Genomic DNA, 19,286 nt, shown 5'->3' with positions numbered 1-19,286 from the left:
AGTCTAATCCTTCGGACCAGCACTAGGAGAGCTGTTAATCAGTGGTCTGGTTAAACTAAGATATACTTAACTTTTTTCCTTGATTATTACTCTCAGTTATTCCTGTCCTCCTTTTCAATAATTCCGAATAATTCACTTTTTTCATGACCTATCACCCTCCATTCTCTCCACATGACCATAATCTCTCAAAACAAATTGATCCATATTTTTACCACTATTCTATAGCTGACCGTTTCAGCTTATCCCACCAGCTGAAACCTTTTATCTTTCAGCTTCCTTAAACGAGGGCTGACCCAGTTATCCATTCATAAATTTCAATTTTGGGTTTTATTTTCGAAATCTTTTGTATAGACGGTGTTGTCTTCCCTTTTTTTTCTACATGTTCTGTGATGTTACTTTCGTCTGTCGCACTTACTGCCAAGTCCCTGTATGAATCAACTTTTCCAATTTTTTCCAAAATCATTACAATCATTTACCACCATAGCCTTATTGTTGTTCCTATTCGCATTCAATTTCCCCCTTTGAAATACCTTCAAATTTTCTTATTCGTTTAGTTTCAATATCTCAGTAGCGCTGTATCACTTGTCAGCATCAGCTACTTCACACTATTCACAGGGCTGCAAATTGGTATGTTGATCATCCACCCCCCATTTCATCAAACATACCAAATTGCGCCCTCTAGCCTTAGTAGTTTTGATTTTATTAAAGGTTAAAGTTAGCCATAATCGTGTGTCTGGCAAAGCTACAGGATAGGCCACCACCGGGCCGTGGCTGAAAGTTTCATGGGCCGCGGCTCATGCAGCAATATATCGAGACCACAGAAAGATAGATCTATTTTCGGTGGCCTTGATTATACGCTGTGCAGAAAACTGAATTACCACAGAAAGATAGACCTATTTTCGGTGGCCTTGATTATACGCTGTACAGAAAACTGAATTACCACAGATAGACCTATTTTCGGTGGCCTTGATTATACGCTGTACAGAAAACTGAATTGTGCATTTTTTACTTGTTATCCCTAGAGCCGTCTTGTATTAGAGGAACGCCATACTGGTATTCTTGAAAAAACATATAAGGCCTCGTTTTGGCCAGCATTTTCATCCTTGAGCTGAACCCGTTAATCATCCCTCAATCAGGTGCGTGTGTTTGCGCATTTCCCGCGAAAGGTAACATCACCTGTGTATCTTTCTTCTACAGATTTCTCGCATTACACCACCCACAACAAATACTTAGGAGCCACATCGACAGAACCCACTCTTGCTTCACACCCTTACATATGCTAAACCAGTCACTTTCGCCATCTACAGAGTCTCGTACATGATTGCTTTAAAAATAAGTTTTTTCTAATCTCACTCAGTAAATAAATTCCTACACTTTACACCGTCAATGCCCTTCCCACTGCCCACTCAGTTCTATTCTGTTTCAGTTGCAAAATACATAATGTTTCATAATCAACACTTGGTCTTCAAACCTTCTGGCGTGTATAAACCTACACTGCTCTTTCCCTAGCAATCTCCAGTAATTTCACTCCCAGTAGTTTGACTCCCGGTAAATTGAGATCCACTTTCTTTAACATCCGGTCATTCGACACCCAAAATAAAAAAAAAATAGCTTATTTAAGAAGCATATTTTTTAAAAATAGCTTAGGGCAATTACCTTATTTAGGAAACTGACATAACATAATTTGATTGTTTAGTAAGCTAAAGACTTGGTTTACATATTTTTTTTAATTCAATTATGTCAGTAACATTTGGCAGTTGCGTCAGAGATTCTGGTGTATAAAGAACTCTTTTTATAACCATGTCTCGCACACCATTTCTTTCCTCCACCAAAGGAGGAAAGAAACTCGTAGACGACTTGAATTGCATTTACGAGACAGAAAACAGGCGCTGGTGGGTAGAAAAGTTTATTGGAAGTGTGAAGCGAAGCGTTGCAAAGCACACCTACCCACATTACCCGAAGTAAATAACGACACCGTTCTGAAGCGTGTTGTTGAACATCATTACAGTTCATGTGACAACACCATAATTCTTGAGACCTTCTCTGAGTTGAATGCTACTGCATTCTCAAGCCAAGAAACTGCTCGTTCACACATCGCGGCAACTAGTGCATCCTTAGGTGACGATGAAATAGCTGAATGACCCACCATCCGCTTCAATGCTTAAGCCGGAACATAGGCCTACAGAAATGCCGTCAACTGAACGTAAGTAGAATAGCTTTAAAATCCCCGATGAATTTGGGTTGTTTGGCAGTGGCGAAGTCTTTCTACAGTTCGATAGTGGCGAAAGTAGATTAGTTCATCTTTGCAGCGGATATAGGACTAAACGGTTTGATGAATTCAATACAGTTTTCTGGGGACGGGACTTCCAAGTGTGCCAAGGCGATCTGCCCTCTCGCGCAAAGACAGAAGAATGATACAACAGAGTTTTTTTTTTTCTTTTACAAAACTTCTGGAATATCGCCCCAGTTTAAACCATCAAGGCTCCACGATGGATTTTGAAAAAGCTCACAGGAACTGCTTACGCGATCACTTTCCAAATGTATCTCTTTCAGCTTGCCTTTTTTCCCCCCACTTGCCTCAAAGCATATACCGAAATGTGGTTGAATTTTAAGACAGAGATCACGGAGATACTGAATTCAGAACGAACGTTCGTCGCTTCCCTGCCTGCCCTTGCATTAATTCCGACGAAAGTCTGAGGCGGACAAGGACCTCCCTCAACAATTGGTTTCGTACTTCGAAGCACGTTATATTGCTTGCGAACGAGGCAGAGGCAATTGCCGAGGTCGAATAGAACCCCCTGTTCCCCATTTACATCTGGAATGCGCGTGAGAGACCTCTGAAAGATCTTCCTCGCACCAATAACAATTTAGAAGGGTGACATAATTCGCTTCAAAGTTCTGTTTCTGGTGTTCATCCCAATATCTGCAAGTTTATTTCAAGCTTGAAAAAAGAACGCCTTGCCCAAATGAAAAATAAAAATTCAGTTTGAAGTAGGTCACGAAATACCAGTTGAAAGGAAGTACAAGGACTTGAACGGACGTTTAAATAATATTGTTTTGGGGTATGATCCACAAAAAAAAAAAAAAAAAAATCTTGAGAGCAGTGCATTATTAAAACTATTACTTATTTAACCTTATTTTTAAAAAATTTTTGTAAATATTTTTTGTATTAAATTTCACATGTGCCATTAATTACCTTTAATTGATAAATACATAAAGAGCACATTTTACTGTTATCACAAATAACAGGAAAGTCAACTATTCTGAACAGCATACTGAAAAATATTCTGAACGGCATATTGGAAAATATATCTAAATGTCATAAATACTGGTTTTAGTTTATTTAAAATTATGCGAAAATTTTAACAGTTAATTCATTCTCAGGAGTCAAATAACCGAGTGTGAACTAAAAGTTACAGCTATCCACTATCCATTTCAGGGACAGTGAGCCATCGTTTTTCTCAAATATCTTTCATACTAATTTGATCGAAATGGTACTTTTGACACAGTGTACAAGATGCCTCCCTCTAATTTTTGGTAATTTAGTGCAATGTCAAATGGTTTTAGTTCAGGCGTTTCCTCTTGACTTTTAACGGCAAAATCGCATAGTCAGTAGGACTATTCAACGCAATCGAACGTCCGCTATCCCCCATAAGCAGGAGGGTGGGGGCAGAGATGGAGGGGTCAGAGATGGGAAGGCCAGGAAAGTGGGTTGAGGGGGATGAAGGGGGAAGGGGGAGGGAGGGGTGGGATAGGGACGAAGGACTTTCGGAGGCATAGTTTGACGATGCTTGGCAACACCAAGAAGTCAAGAGTAAACGCCTTAAATAAAACCATTTGACAATGCATTATATTACCAAAAATTAGCGGGAGGTGTCTTGTACACTGTGTCACAGTACCATTTCGATCAAATAATTAGTTTGAAAGACATTTGAGAAAAACGATGACCCGAGGTCCCTGAAATGGATAGTAGCGCTCAACATACCGGGAGTGAAAGTACCAGGGTCAAAAGTTCTGGAACTCAAAATACCTAGAACTACATACTGCAAATCTCTGTTGTGGATACTAGTGTCTACCTAAAGATAAGTACACAAAAAACACTAACGAAATGTGAAAGTAATAACGGTGGATGAAGCAATCAAACTTGACGCTGTGATATCTAAATGATATAATTTTGAAAGCAATAAATGACAATCCGACCAAACGCCGTGAGAGAGAACGATACCGAAAACGGAAGCGCTCGTTTTCTGGTACCTGGGGTAACTTTAGTAATTCTATGCCTTTCATTTCACAGTACGAATCGTCACTCTGAAATGAAAACTGCATACACGAAAATAAGTATTTATGTTCATGCTTGTTTGTTAAAAATTCCTCCGCTCTATCCGCTATTCCTTTATATATAGATATATCTAATATTAGCCTTGATTAGGCAATGGATATTCAGAAACGCCGTAGGCTACATTTAACTAAGTAAAGCGTTCGTAAGCCATTCAATTTACCCTTGGTGTCGTTATATTGGCGTTATAAATAAATAAATAACTACATATATATACATAAATAAATATATATATATATATATATATATATATATATATATATATATATATATATATGTATGTATATATATATATATTATTTATATATTTATATATATATATATATATATATATATATATATATATATATATATATTCCATATTGAAGATTGTTGTTCTTCCCAAAGACAGAACAATGAATTTCCGAAATTAATATTAATTCGCTGTCATATTTAAACCAACTGTTTCAATGTACCCGAGCCATTTCTTGTACTATAATAATTATTGATTAAACCAGAAACAAGTCCCGCCATTATATGCTTGTAAGTCGTTGAACACTCAACAAGTAATCTAAAAGGGACAACTATCAAAATGCTATTAAATCTTCCTTAATTATGTAAACAAATGAAAAGTCGATTCATAGAACCATTTCCACAATATTCGATGTCAAATACTGCATAGGAGGTCATTTTGTTAATCGTTTTGGTATTTCAATCACAGATGTAAATCCCAAAATCAAATGTATAACAAATGATATACCTGTCGGTTCTGCAATGGTAATGGAATGGATGTCAATGTTAAAAGAAATGGATATACTCCAACCTGAATATTTATCTCTGGACTTCTTGTGGAAGTATATGAATCCACTTTCACTTAGAGGTCTGGTTCAATGACGCCTCTCTCGTTAACGGCTATCAAAGCCCTTGCAATGCGTGGTTTTTCGGAATTCCTGACTGTAGACGGCGTGTGTTGCAAAACGATTGTGATACATGTACCTATAAAACATTCCGGAGTCTGCAGCCCCGTTTGAAGTTTGAACTAGGATATGCCAACGTTTCTTTGGCGGGTTACTAACTATGAGTCTACGGATCCGGCAGAGGTTTAAGTGCTGTCAGCGTACTTTACGAGGTGCACTGAAGGCATTACTAAAAGTTGTTTAGCGTGTATCTTCGGCTCCAAGCTGCACCCATTTTTTATCCTTTTACTTAATATCTATCCCCACTGCTTCCCTTCCATCCTGCTGTGCAATCACTTCATTTCCTTCTTTTCACTATCGTCAGCGCTGAAAGTAAGTCTAGAGTTTGGGTTTACAGCCTAATTTTCATGAATCAGTCAGTTTGCCTACGAGAAAACGGCCGAATTAAATGATCTTTGATCGCCACTTAGCCAATGTAAACTCTAACATGAAAGTATTTAATAATTAGCAAAGGCGGATGAGTGTGACAACCTTACTGACATTATTGTTTTAGTAAAACCTAAAAAAAAAAAAAAAGAAGCAGATGAGGCATGTAACTCTGGCAAACACGTATAATTTTCCATGCTTTGCTGTTAGTTTTATTCACGAACAGGCTCTTACCACGAAAAACTAATCACTTTTACTGCATACCTATTGTTTTGCTAGATACATTGCCAAGCACATAGTTACATTCTCTTTAAAGTGGCCTTTTTTTCATCTAAGTTCTACCGCGTAGTACTAGGTGTTGTTTTTAAGCTTTTCCTAAACCTTAGCACCACTCGAAGCAGCTTAGCAACTGCACTCTGTTCCCACGCCACATGGCGTTTAATTCTGAGAGTCGAGTCAGAATACAAATAATTTCTAGTTCATAACCTCCAAGCTGCCTTTAGGAGGGCATCGCAGTCTCCATGGGATAATCTGATTTAAGACCTAACGAAATTAGCTTTGAATTCACTCACATAACTCAGCGCATGATTAATAATATATATATATATATATATATATATATATATATATATATATATATATATATTATATATATATATATATATATATATATATATATATCACATATGTATATGTGTGTATATATATGTATACACATATATATATGTATCTCAGGTTGAAGAGGTAAAGGCATGTAGGTGTCTCACAAGATCAAGTTTATTATGCCAACGTTTCACATCACATGATGCCTCATCCTCAAGGCTGGAAAATTACAAACTATAAATACTTAAAACGTCACTTATGCAACGGGAAAAACCTCTTTAAAAATTTTAAAGATTTACAAATACAAAAATTAAAACAAGAACTAGAAAGGAACACCTACCAAGGCAAGAGCTAAAAAGTGACTAAAAAGACAGGGAGAAAATAAACATACGAAAGATACCTATAACGAACGTGGAGATTAAACAAACAGGCAGTTATGCTATAAACAGTTGTGTGGACGACGATTGGGTGTTTAGTGCTGGTACATTAGTTTTGATAAAAAGCGACTCTAACACCATCAGCTCGTCCTCCTTACGGGCAGATCCAATAATTTTAAAATTTATATCCAAGCGGGTACCACAAATCTTAGAACGGTTCCGAACATTGGATAGTTCGGGATTGGACAATGTGCAACCCGTCCTGAAGCTGACACCTTGATGGGAGCAGAAACGGACCTTGAGAAGCCTCCTCGTACATCCAACGTAGGTTCCCAGACTACATCTGGGACAGGTATATTTTTATAAATAATATTGGATGTCAAGGAAGGGTTCAGTCTGTCCTTCACTCTGAAAAAAGAACGTATATTTAGAGGATTTCGTGGGATCAACTTCAGATTTACAGCTGGCAATTCATGATGAATTAAATTCATACATTTCTTTTTGAAACTTTTGTCATGAAGGAAAGGGAACTTAGCATAAATACGAAATTTGGGAGAGGTATAAATGGAAATAGGTTGTTTAATTTTTGCGGTTAAGAGCTTATTAAGTACTCGATGGAAATAGTGGGATGGAAAACAAGTGATGCGAAAAAAATTAGCCAAGAACTCTACTTCTTTATGAAAGGCTGTCCAGCTGGAAGTCAGAGAATACGCCCTTTGGAGGAGGGTAGAGAGAGAATTCAACTTAAAATTGAAATTACATGAGCCATAAAAATTGGTGTCCAAACCTGTAAAAGTATTTTTCCTGTGAATGCTGGTTTGAAACCCATTATTTTCCCCGGTGATGCGTAAATCTAGAAATGATAAAAGAGTTAATATTGGGATGTTGGACATTAATGAATTCTAAAAAGGAATCTGCATTAAAACCGCGTTTAACCAGGGCAAAGGTGTCGTCCACATACCTTTTATAAAATAAAGGGTGGAAACTAAGGGGACAATTGTCAAATACTGTCTCCTCCAGGGAGTTCATAAAAAATATTGACGAAGGTAGGACCTAAAGGGCTTCCCATAGCCATCCCCTCCACCTGTCTGAAACAAGAATCATTAAAAATAAAGACTGTGTCCCGCACGGCCAATTCTAAAAGTTGTTTTAAACAAGGGTCTATCAAAACCGTTAAAAAGAGAATCGGGAAATGGAAAAAGTTTGGTCAATATGATCTCGATCGTCTCCTCAACAGGAATATTGGTAAACAGGGACTCAACGTCGAAACTGCTGGTAGTTTCGACGTTGAGTCCCTGTTTACCAATATTCCTGTTGAGGAGACGTTCGAGATCATATTGACCAAACTTTTTCCATTTCCCGATTCTCTTTTTAACGGTTTTAATACACCCTTATTTAAAACAACTTTTAGAATTGTCCGTGGTGGACACGGTCTTTATTTTTAATGATTCTTGTTTCAGACAGGTGGAGGGGATGGCAATGGGAAGCCCTTTAGGTCCTACCTTCGTCAATATTTCTTATGAACTCCCTGGAGGAGACAGTATTTGACAATTGTCACCTTAGTTTCCACCCTTTATTTTATAAAAGAAATGTGGACGACACCTTTGCCCTGGTTAAACGCGATTTTAATGCAGATTCCTTTTTAGAATTCATTATTGTCCAACATCCCAATATTAGGTTTACAGTTGAGAAAAAAACTCATAACTCTTTATCATTTCATAACTCTGTATCATTTCTAGATTTACGCGTCACCAGGGAAAATAATGGGTTTCAAACCAGCATTCTTAGGAAAAATACTTTTACAGGGTTGGGCACCAATTTTTATAGCTCATGTAGTTTCAATTTTAAGTTGAATTCTCTCTCTACCCTCCTCCACAGGGCGTATTCTCAGACTTCCAGCTGGCCAGCCTTTCATAAAGAAGTAGAGTTCTCGGCTAATTTTTTCCGCAACAATTGTTTTCCATCCCACTATTTCCATCGAGTACTTAATAAGCTCCTAACCGCAAAAATTAAACAACCTATTCCCATATATACCGTCCCCAAATTTTGTATTTATGCTAAGTTCCCTTTCCTTCATGACAAAAGTTTCAAAAAGAAATGTATGAATTTAATTCATCATGAATTGCCAGCTGTAAATCTGAAGTTGATCCCACGAAATCCTCTAAATATACGTTCTTTTTCCAGAGTGAAGGACAGACTGAGCACTTCCTTGACATCCAACATTATCTATAAATATACCTGTCCCAGATGTAGTCTGGGAACCTACGTTGGATGTACGAGAAGGCTTCTCAAGGTCCGTTTCTGCTCCCACCAAGGTGTCAGCTTCAGGACGGGTGCACATTGTCCAATCCCGAACTATCCAATGTTCGGAACCATTCTAAGATTTGTGGTACCGGCTTGGATATAAATGATTTAAAAATTATTGGATCTGCCCGTAAGGAGAACGAGTTGATAGTGTTAGAGTCGCTTTTTATCAAAACTAATGTACCAACACTAAACACCCAATCGTCGTCCACACAACTGTTCGTAGCATAATTAACTGTTTGTTTACTCTCCACGTTCGTTATAGGTTTCTTTCGTTTGTTTATTTTCTCCTTGTCTTTTTAGTCACTTTTTAGCTCTTGCCTTGGTAGGTGTTCCTTCCAAGTTCTTGTTTTAATTTTTGTATTCGTAAATCTTTAAAATTTTTAAAGAAGTTTTTCCCGTTGCATATGTATATGTGTATATACATGTATATACTGTATATAAATATAATATAAATATATATGTATATATAATATATATACATATAAATATATATATAAATATACATATATATAAATATATATAATCTAAATATATATGTATAAATATATCATATATATACTGTATATATATATATATATATATATATATATATATATATATATATATATATATTATGTATGTATATATATATATATATATATATATTTATATATATGTAGAAATACATTTGAAAAAATTTGTTTACAGGAAAAATACGTTTACTTACTTGCTTGGGATTAAATTACCTCAGTTTTTCTCCAAAATCATATAAATCTAATTCAATACGTACTATGATATATAGCGCTTATATTTGCTCCGATTTTGATTTTTTTCATGAAGGTTTTCCTCCTGCGATTATTCTACTGAAAACTCTACCCCATTTTTGTTAACAAAATTCAATTTTTTTTTTTTAAAGGAAAGTTGCGTCCCAGACCGGAACTCATAACTGCTAATAAAAACGTGGCGTACATCAAATCACCTTACCTTGGCCGTAGTAGTTTTGTGGGGGTCCTTAATGAGTTGCACGAAACATTTAAAACGGTCTCCTCAAATTAGGTTCCAATTTGTTTCGGATAACTCTTTTATTGTTTGATCACTTCAGTGGGAGAGTAAGTTTTCCTGCAGACCTTAATTCCAATGTCGTTTAATTGCCTATATGTTCGCAGTGTGGTCTACGATAATGGGAACCAGTTCTCATTGGCACAGATACAGAATTTCGGAACACAGAGGTCTCTCTGTTAGCACAAGACCATCAGTTCACTGGCCTGGATTTTAAAATACTGTTTCTCTGTCCAAACAGGCTGGAGCTCATAATTTCAGTCGTTGTTTATAAAGATGAAACCGGAACTGAATAACAACTTGTCCAGTACACAATTACCAGTTATACGATTTGTTTTTTCAGAAGGTGCGCGACAGTCCAACAGCCATTTGACTTTGTACTGGGAAGATTTGGATTGCTTTTTCTCTTCTTTTTGTTTTGTAGTTTCTGTTCTTAATATGTTTTATTAGCTCTTTAAAATCTCGGGTGCCATTTGCATTCTCAGTTTTTGTATCTCTTTATTTGTTTTACCAGTTTTTTGTTAAGATTTCGTAAGACAATTCATTATGTTGTATTTTCAAAAATGTTTATTTTTCGTCAGTAATTTCAGCCTAATGATGAGGTTATACACCTCGAAAGCCTTCAAAATAAATTGTCCTGACTAGCCTTTGCAATATTATTCATTATCAAGCTAAAAAACAAACTTACACACACATAAATATTGAAAATGAAATGTTATTACAACTTAAGGTCTCCGCTCTACTGCCGATTTTAGGAACACGTGTTACAAAAGCAACGGCATGGACTGAATGATTCTTTGAAGTTGCGTCACTAGAAGGACTGTGGATTAATCAGGTGGTCAGTTCAGTTAACATAATTCTCTCTCTCTCTCTCTCTCTCTCTCTCTCTCTCTCTCTCTCTCTCTCTCTCTCTCTTCATGAAAGATATTAGCGGCTATGAACTAACCGCTCAGTTTTCAGCTTATGCCACACGGTGTAGGCGACTCGGGAAATTTCAACAACTCAGACGTCTAGGGGCATTGGTAATATTTTACGTAATTACCTCTACAGGTAAGGCCATAGCTCTCAGATGGTTTCAAGCCTTTGCTTTGTGACAATCACAGTTATTAAATTCTTAGAGAGCTGCGTGTAGGGAACATCCTACAGCAGCCCAACAAAAAGCTGAGCTCAGCAAGCTCTTGTTTTGCAAAGGACCACCAGCCTAGACCAAAATTAACTTCCATTTCGCTGTCGTTCTGAGTTATATCTCGCGCAACATTTCATCACCAAATGAACTTCATGAAACATTGTATTGGTACCAATCACATCTAATGTTTTAAATGTGCCTCGCTGTCGAACTTCTCAGTTCCAGAGGTCCTTCGTTCCTCACACCACTGGACTGTGGAACAGCCTTCCAGGGAATGGCGTGCAGTTGGAACTTCTTCAGAAGTTCAAGCAGAAATGCAATGCATTACTAAACTAATACTATTCTTGCATTTTAGTACATTTGATCTATTTATCTGTTTATTAAGATAATTTTTCTTTTTTAATAAGTGGTATCTCTTCTTTCTTCTTGCTTCTTCCTGATGAGCACCATATTCTTTGGAAGCTTGAATTTCAAGTCAGTGGCCCCTTTGGTGGGCTTGTTCCATACGAATAGGTTTCAACTACTGAATAATAATAATAATAATAATAATAATAATAATAATAATAATAATAATAATAATAATAATAATAATAATAATAATAATAATAATAATAATAATACAAGGTTTGGATAAAAGATCCCCAGGAGGAATGTTGCACTGCAATAATTTATTAACATCTCTCAAATTCAGACATGGCAGACATCGATACTTCCATCAGAGACTCAACTTTTAACTTCGAATATTACCTCCCATCCGTAACCCATTTATCAAGACTAATTTCAGCCAAGGGTGGAAAAATCCACTCCCAATACACCAAAAAAAAAGGTAGAATAACTATGCGTATTCTAACTTCGGAAACGATTCAACATTTCAAGATCCCCTTACCACGAGAGAATGGTCCTGAGATTGAAATCCTCAATAAAAAAAAAAAGTTTTATAAACAGGTGTGCATACGCTTGACATCTGCATGTACTATGACGTAGTTTCAAGATAATTCTGAAACCATCCAGAATTTCTTCCGTCTGTGACTTGAAATGATGCCAAAAGCACTATCTTCTAAATCAGTGGTTCCTAAAGTTTTTCAGTCCCGATACCCCAAAGTTCAACTCCCGAGTCAACTGGATACGCACTCTCCAATATCAGCCCGCTACTCCGAACCTTTAGCTTTTAATTTTCAGTACAAAAGAGCAAACAGGACGGCTATAAACAAACAGCTGAATTGCATGGACTCTATTTTGTATTGAGTAAATAAATGAATGAAGTACAACTCTTAATATATAAAAAAAAATTCAATATCAGATTGTTTTTCACATTACATTACATTACACAACACTATTTGTGCTCATTCAGCACGATTTTTTCGACTGTAAGCTGCATGAGTGAGCGCCGGCAAACTGGCGAAACCTAAAGCTGATAAATTTTGAGCCCACACCGCGATTTGAATCGAGGAAACCCCCTTAATTTAATATTTCTCAAGATGTCTTTTTCGATGCCCCCAAGAACGGGTTTTGATACCCCCTGGCGGGTATTGAGGCATTACTTTACGAACACCTGCTCTAGATCCTTATTTGACTTTCTTTGGACACTGAATTGCATAAACTGATCTTTTGTATTATTATTTCACGCTGCTTATTTTTTTTTTCACACAAAGACACGAAGTCTTTTGGAAAACTACTGGCCAGGATAATGTTTATATTTTTAGTTTTTTTTTAGAATATGTGCTGCGTATTAAAATAATCTAATTAGGGTCTTTATTTCATGGGGCCCAGGTTAAGTTAATTTCCTTATGAAATATGACGTGGCAATGATTATGATCACGGACGCTGGAAATACCTGTTTGAATGCAAGTTGTTTAGATAAACTACAGGACTCCAGTATAAATCTTCACGGGGAATCTCAAACCATCCTGAGAGTGAAAGGAAAGATATTGTTAACTGAGTGATTACCAGCATGTTACAGATGACGTTGAGTAAGTTCGCTTACCACCTGGGAAATATATCAAGCCGACTAATCTTCTCTCAAGAGAGGTCTTGCAAATTACGTACCTACGCCTCTCGACTGTTTGGAATTCATTGCAGATGTGCTGACACGTACAGTTCCCGTTCTTTTCTTGTACCCTTCAGTCGTCGTGATTCTTGTCATGATTTTGGTTTAACGTCATTTACTTTTTAATACAGTCAGTACAACCGGCTGGATGTTCAAGTTAGATTGATTTGTTATCGTATCATCTGGCGTCACAATGCTAAGGCCGTCCAAAGAAAATGTTTTTAGGGAAATGGGCTCCCTTTTTTTATATAAAAGCTATTAAACAGTAACAAACAACAAATCAGGTTTCGCACAGATGCATTGACAAGCTATCAAGCTCTTCTTACATATATGTGCACAGTGTATACACACACACACACACACACACACACACACACACACACACACACACATATATATATATATATATATATATATATATATATATATATATATATATATATATATATATATATATATAACTGAATCACGAAAAAATATGGAACGTGATGAATATATAAATAAAGATAAAATCCACGAAGGAAACGGAAACACTGGAGTGCTGCGAGGCCTTTCGACGCTATGTCCTTTACTTAGCTGAAGGAAACGGAAACACTGGAGTGCTGCGAGGCCTTTCGACGCTGTGTCCTTTACTTAGCTAAGTAAAGGGACATAGTGTCGAAAGGCCTCTGCAGCACTCCAGTGTTTCCGTTTCTTTCGTGGATTTTATCTTTATATATATATATATATATATATATATATATATATATATATATATATATATACACACACACAGATACAGGCACAATACTAAGTAAAAACACAACTCACCCGAAAGAAAACACTACCCAACCTATTTACCCGTCCATCCCTTCCTCTCTCGTTTGCCATGTGAAAAATTTCCACCCTTTTTTCAAGTGGACGAAAAGGTTATAACGAGAAGTCGCCCATAAATTGATGAACATCATTCCCGAGTCAAATTTTCCTGTCAGGCGAACGTTACGCGATCGAATCGCGTAATGGGAAACGCGGTCCGGCTGATCTATGGCCAAACCTTTTGACTGAGGGGAGAGAAGAAGGGGAGAAGTAATGTATTGTACAGTTTCCTGGCCAGTTGAACAAAGGCATCGAGGAGAGATGAGTATGTTGTGTGAATTAAAAATAAACGGCTAAAATTACGCTAGTATTAAGGCGGTGAGAATTGAGCAAGAGTTTAGGAATAATGAAGAGTTATCTTGGGCTTTTAATGTCCGGAGAATTCCAATGGAGTTGAATTTTAGCAAATACGTTACAGACGCATGTGAATTCTGGTTGTTGGAGTATGCATACACACACGTATACATAAATAATTGAATAAATAAATAATATATATATATATATATATATATATATATATATATATATTGTTATGAGCTTATGTTCACAAATATTTATTTTTAAAGATCTGTGCCACAAAGGATTAATCAAGGCCAAGGGACAAGGTCACCAACAGGGCAACAACACAGTGAATAACATTCGAAGAGGATAACGAAAAATACTAAACAGTCTGAATCATTTATTATAAAAAACCTAATTATAACCTAATGAAACCCCACAAGAAGAACTGGATAAGGGTGTACAAAAAACCCTCACCTAAAATAAACTCTTTCACACGATAGAACGAGAGACAGTAATTAGGAGGAGGAAGGAAAACAACCTATTCCTTCAAAAGCCCTGAAAACTTTAGTAGGAGAGAATAAACTTTACAAATAAACCTTAATAATTACATACACAATAAATTACTCAAAAACTGACGATACTGAATAACCATTAGCCCACGCCCAGGGTGATAGCACGTTGGAACTAATTTACAGAAGTGGCAGCACCTCACACTTGGCTGTCCAAAAACAGTCCCGGAGTCACAAGGAGTCTGCAGCCGGAGGATACAGCAACGTCAAAACACAGTGATCAAGTTTATATCCTTACCGGCTATGAAAGCAGATACAGGCGTTATCACGACTCTGGAGGTTTGCAGGATGAAGGCAGGACCAGGGGTAAGACTGGATGCCCCCCTAAGGACAATAGCCCAGGCCAAAGACGCGAGGACGCAGCTAGAGGGGAGCACAAGTAGTGCCCTCCGCAGCACGCAGGAAGGGCGCCCGATCAGAGCACAGGAGATGCCTCTCAGTCAACACCAGGGTTGCACCTGCAACAACGACTCCACTTCAGTCAGAGAGGAACACCAGCAATGTCCTCCGTAATACTGAGGAAAGGGGGCAGCAAGGCCTTCAGACTGAATAAACTCTCCAGAGTATCTCCAGCGTACGGATGTCCTGCAGGAATGAGGTCGGCAAAACCCCCACGATAAGGAGCTGGCCTCATCCTCGGCCAGCGGTCCGCACCAAACCTGAGGTAACGAACAGGAAACCACCAAACAAGCATCCAACCGAATAAATACATGGAAAGAGAGAGAGAGAGAGAGAAAGAAACCTCTCATGGGAGAGGTACCACTTAAATACTAACAACCTTCGTTGGGAGCGACAAAAAACCTTAAACAGCTTTGTTTGTGGTGTAAAAAGAAAATTAAATTTAACTTAAAGAAATTTACTTTAAAAGGCCATGAATAAAAATTAAGCAAATCATTACAATATATATATATATATATATATATTATATATATATATATATATATATATATATATATATATATATATATATATATATATATATATATATATATATATATATATATCTCCTGTTCATCACACGTCTGCTTCCTTTTAGAGGGGCGTGGCACCAAAAGGGGTGGTTTCTGGTGCTACCTTTCCCAGTACCAGCGACTACAAAATATTGCGTCGATTGCCATCATATTTTAGAAAAAAAGTTGCAACGTACCACGTATCAGTGCAATGAAACAAAATGATTAAATAAATGAACAAATAAATGCTCAATGCTCAACGGAGCTCCCAAAAAGTAGAGGATGCTAAATTCCTGTCACTAACAACATCAATGAAAATCAGAGCTGACAAATAGCCTTCCTAATGAGGAACATTATCATAAAAAGTAGGCTACTGTTGCCTCACAAGGTTGAGTTTCCAGAGACAAGCATTTTGGAGACCAGTTTACCCTTACTCTTCCCACGAAGTCAGTATGTTCAATCTAAATGAAGCATTATCCTGTCTTCTGGGAAGGAGAGCGGTCATTGTTAGTTTCTGAACACCTGTCTCTCAAATGCACGCCGAGTACGATAGAAAAATGAGACGTCACCTGCAGTACATTGCATCCATAGCGTGTACAGTACGCGTGTTTACTGGGAGTGCAAAGTTCGCTAGGTCGAGAAAGAAGCTTCTTGATGTACAGTAGAGGTGTATGTGTATATTTGTGCATACAAACTGTACACACACACACATACTATATATATATGTGTGTGTGTATATGTATATGTATATTATATATATACATATATATGTGTATGAAGATAACTTTGGAATGAAAGTTGAAAGTCTTTGTACCTCCTTTAATTTTCACGCTAGGGTCTCTTATATACTTCTTCCACAGGACCATTGTGGAATTACTATATATATATATATATATATATATATATATATATATATATATATATATATATATATATATATATATATATATATATATATATATATATATATATATATATATATATATATATATATATATATATATATATATATATCGTATATATATATATACATATATATATACATATATGTACATGTATATATATGTATATATATGCATGCAGATATTTTTTAAAAGTCAGGCAAAAATAAAAAGAGTACAAAGCCAGCGACAGCACCAAACCGAAACTGAATCAATTACGCCCACGCAACGGATTATACTACAAAGTAAACCTCCAATCCATTCACAGACAAGGGGGAAAAACACGAACTATAATTTGAATTATTCATAAACCAACAAAAGCAACAATAAAAAAAGACGGGTAACTACGAAACACGGCAAGAGTGGCTCTGGACGAAATCCGGAAAAATCTACAGGAGTCTAAATGGACCGTCAGTTACTCAAGCAAATTTGATTTGTTTTTTTATCTGAGTTGCGGAGTTGAAGGGATGAGGTGCGGATTCGGGTTAGGTGTTAGAGTAAATGACTTTGATAACACTCAAATTAAAGTGTTTCTAATCTTGGTAAGGACAAGTCCCATGATAAGGCTTCATCTTATGACAAAAATCGCCATTAAAAAAAAAATCTGTATGTAAAACATTACCAACCTTTAGACTTCAGGATGGTATTTATATCCACAATATATTAAGTCCTAAAGACCGTCAGCTCCCAAGCCGTTGCACTAAAGGACCACAATTTCCTCCTGTCCCTATGTCTTGATGCAAGGACCTGCGTAAAAATTCCTCCAGCTCTAAAATTTAAACTTGCCAACAAGCAAGTAAAAAAATGCGCCGAATGGAGTTTTCTGTACAGCGTATAATGCTGTATGAAACTCTCATCCACTGCCCATGAAACTCAAGACGGTGGCCTGTGTTGTGGGCACCTATAGCGGTGTGCCAGACGCATGATCATGGCTAACATTAACCTTAAAAAAAATAAAAATTTACTGAAGTTAGAGGGTTGTAATTTGGTATATTTGATGACTGGAGGTTGGATGATCAACATACCAACTTGCAGCCCTCTAGCCTCAGTCGTTTTGAAGATCTGACGGCGGACGGGCAGACAAAGAGCCGTCTCAATAGTTTTCTTTTAACAGAAAACTAAAATTGGTTAAATTGGTAAGTGCTGCTTATTCATTGTCTGCGGACGCTGCAGCAGTGGTGTTGTGTCCGGAATCAATAGCCGGGGAGGTGGTAAATGTGACCACATAATTTGAACCTCATCCGTTCACCGTTGTAACGTAAGTAACTGGCGTCGATTTTATCGTTCTCAATTGAATGGTGTGTGGTTTCGCCACATGGTCCCCTGCGTACGAAAGGAGATATTCCAAAGAGAGAGAGAGAGAGAGAGAGAGAGAGAGAGAGAGAGAGAGATATTCTACCGTGCTAGAAAATGGGCAACCAAATCATACGTTGTTAACTTTTGCGTTTGTCTCAGTGCTGAGCTGATAAATTAAAAATGCACTGACCTGAGAGAGAGAGAGAGAGAGAGAGAGAGAGAGAGAGAGAGAGAGAGAGAGAGAGAGAGAGAGGGAGAGAGAATTCATATCCTTCTATCAACGAAATACGAACACTAACGATATTTGGCAATTACTTAAACTTAAATCTTGCGTAAATTAATTTTCCCATTACAACAAATTGAAACCAAGGGCGGCAATAAATTAGAATTTTATTTTTAAATACACAACGAAACCTGCACACCGGTAAACTGAACAAAAATATACGAGATAATATTCAGTAACTGCATAAAAATGCTGGTCCGCTTGTATAGTGGGTAGTGTCGTGGCATGTCACTCAGATGTCGCGGGTTCGCGTCTCCCCCAGGGCGATGAAAAATCCCTGGCTCTGTATCATGATCAGTTGCTGCTGCAGGGCGGGGTCTGCGGTGGGAGGCTGAAACCAACGTTCTTCGGAAGCTTGAATTTCAAGTCTATGGTCCCTGTGTGCATTTTTCATGTGAATAGGTTTAATAATAATAATAATAATAATAATAATAATAATAATAATAATAATAATAATATGCAGCAAACCATAAAGATTAAGTGAGACCAGACGCAGGATGATATAACAAAGTACTGGAAAAAATGGCCGGTATGTAGATTTGCACGTTTCGATTGAACAGAGCAGTGAGCGGGAGGAGCGTCGCTGACCAAGTCAAGCTCGGTTAAGGCATTTAAAAGGTTTTAGAGTTCAAAGCTTGTTCATAGGCAGGAAGGCAGTGTGCATGTCACCAAGCTGACACCGTGCATGCAGACAAAGCATCAGCGCCCAGGCACCTTTTCCACAAGTAAGGGAGCCAGGCAAATGGCAGCTGTTGACCCAACATGTAGACCTATGATCCCACCCCACTTCAAGCGCCCCGTCCCTTGCTAACAGGAGACAGTAAGGCCATCTTGCTAGCAAAATCTGTCAAGTCATGAGCAGGGTTTGAACTCGAGACCGTCATACAAAGAAGTCAAGGCGATACCAATTAGAAGTCAAAGAGCTGGACTTCTTTTCAGAAGCGATTAAACCAA

General features: G+C 37.3%; 2 protein-coding genes across 3 annotated transcripts in view; one reads left to right on the top strand and one right to left on the bottom strand.

The window, feature by feature from the left end:
• The window catches only part of Nadk2 (NAD kinase 2, mitochondrial), a 191,042-nt gene extending 180,836 nt beyond the window's left edge, over positions 1 to 10,206 (bottom strand). Inside the window, exon 1 of the mRNA XM_067121570.1 lies at positions 9,909 to 10,206. The gene's annotated coding sequence lies outside the window, so the exon portion shown is untranslated. The remainder of the gene's footprint in view (positions 1 to 9,908) is intronic.
• Positions 1 to 19,286, top strand: part of LOC136848827 (uncharacterized) — a 318,864-nt gene that overhangs the window by 100,847 nt on the left and 198,731 nt on the right. The window lies entirely within an intron of this gene.

This window comes from Macrobrachium rosenbergii, chromosome 19, assembly GCF_040412425.1.
Source record: "Macrobrachium rosenbergii isolate ZJJX-2024 chromosome 19, ASM4041242v1, whole genome shotgun sequence".
Lineage (NCBI taxonomy): Eukaryota > Metazoa > Arthropoda > Malacostraca > Decapoda > Palaemonidae > Macrobrachium > Macrobrachium rosenbergii.
This window is presented reverse-complemented; position numbering and strand designations above follow the sequence as displayed.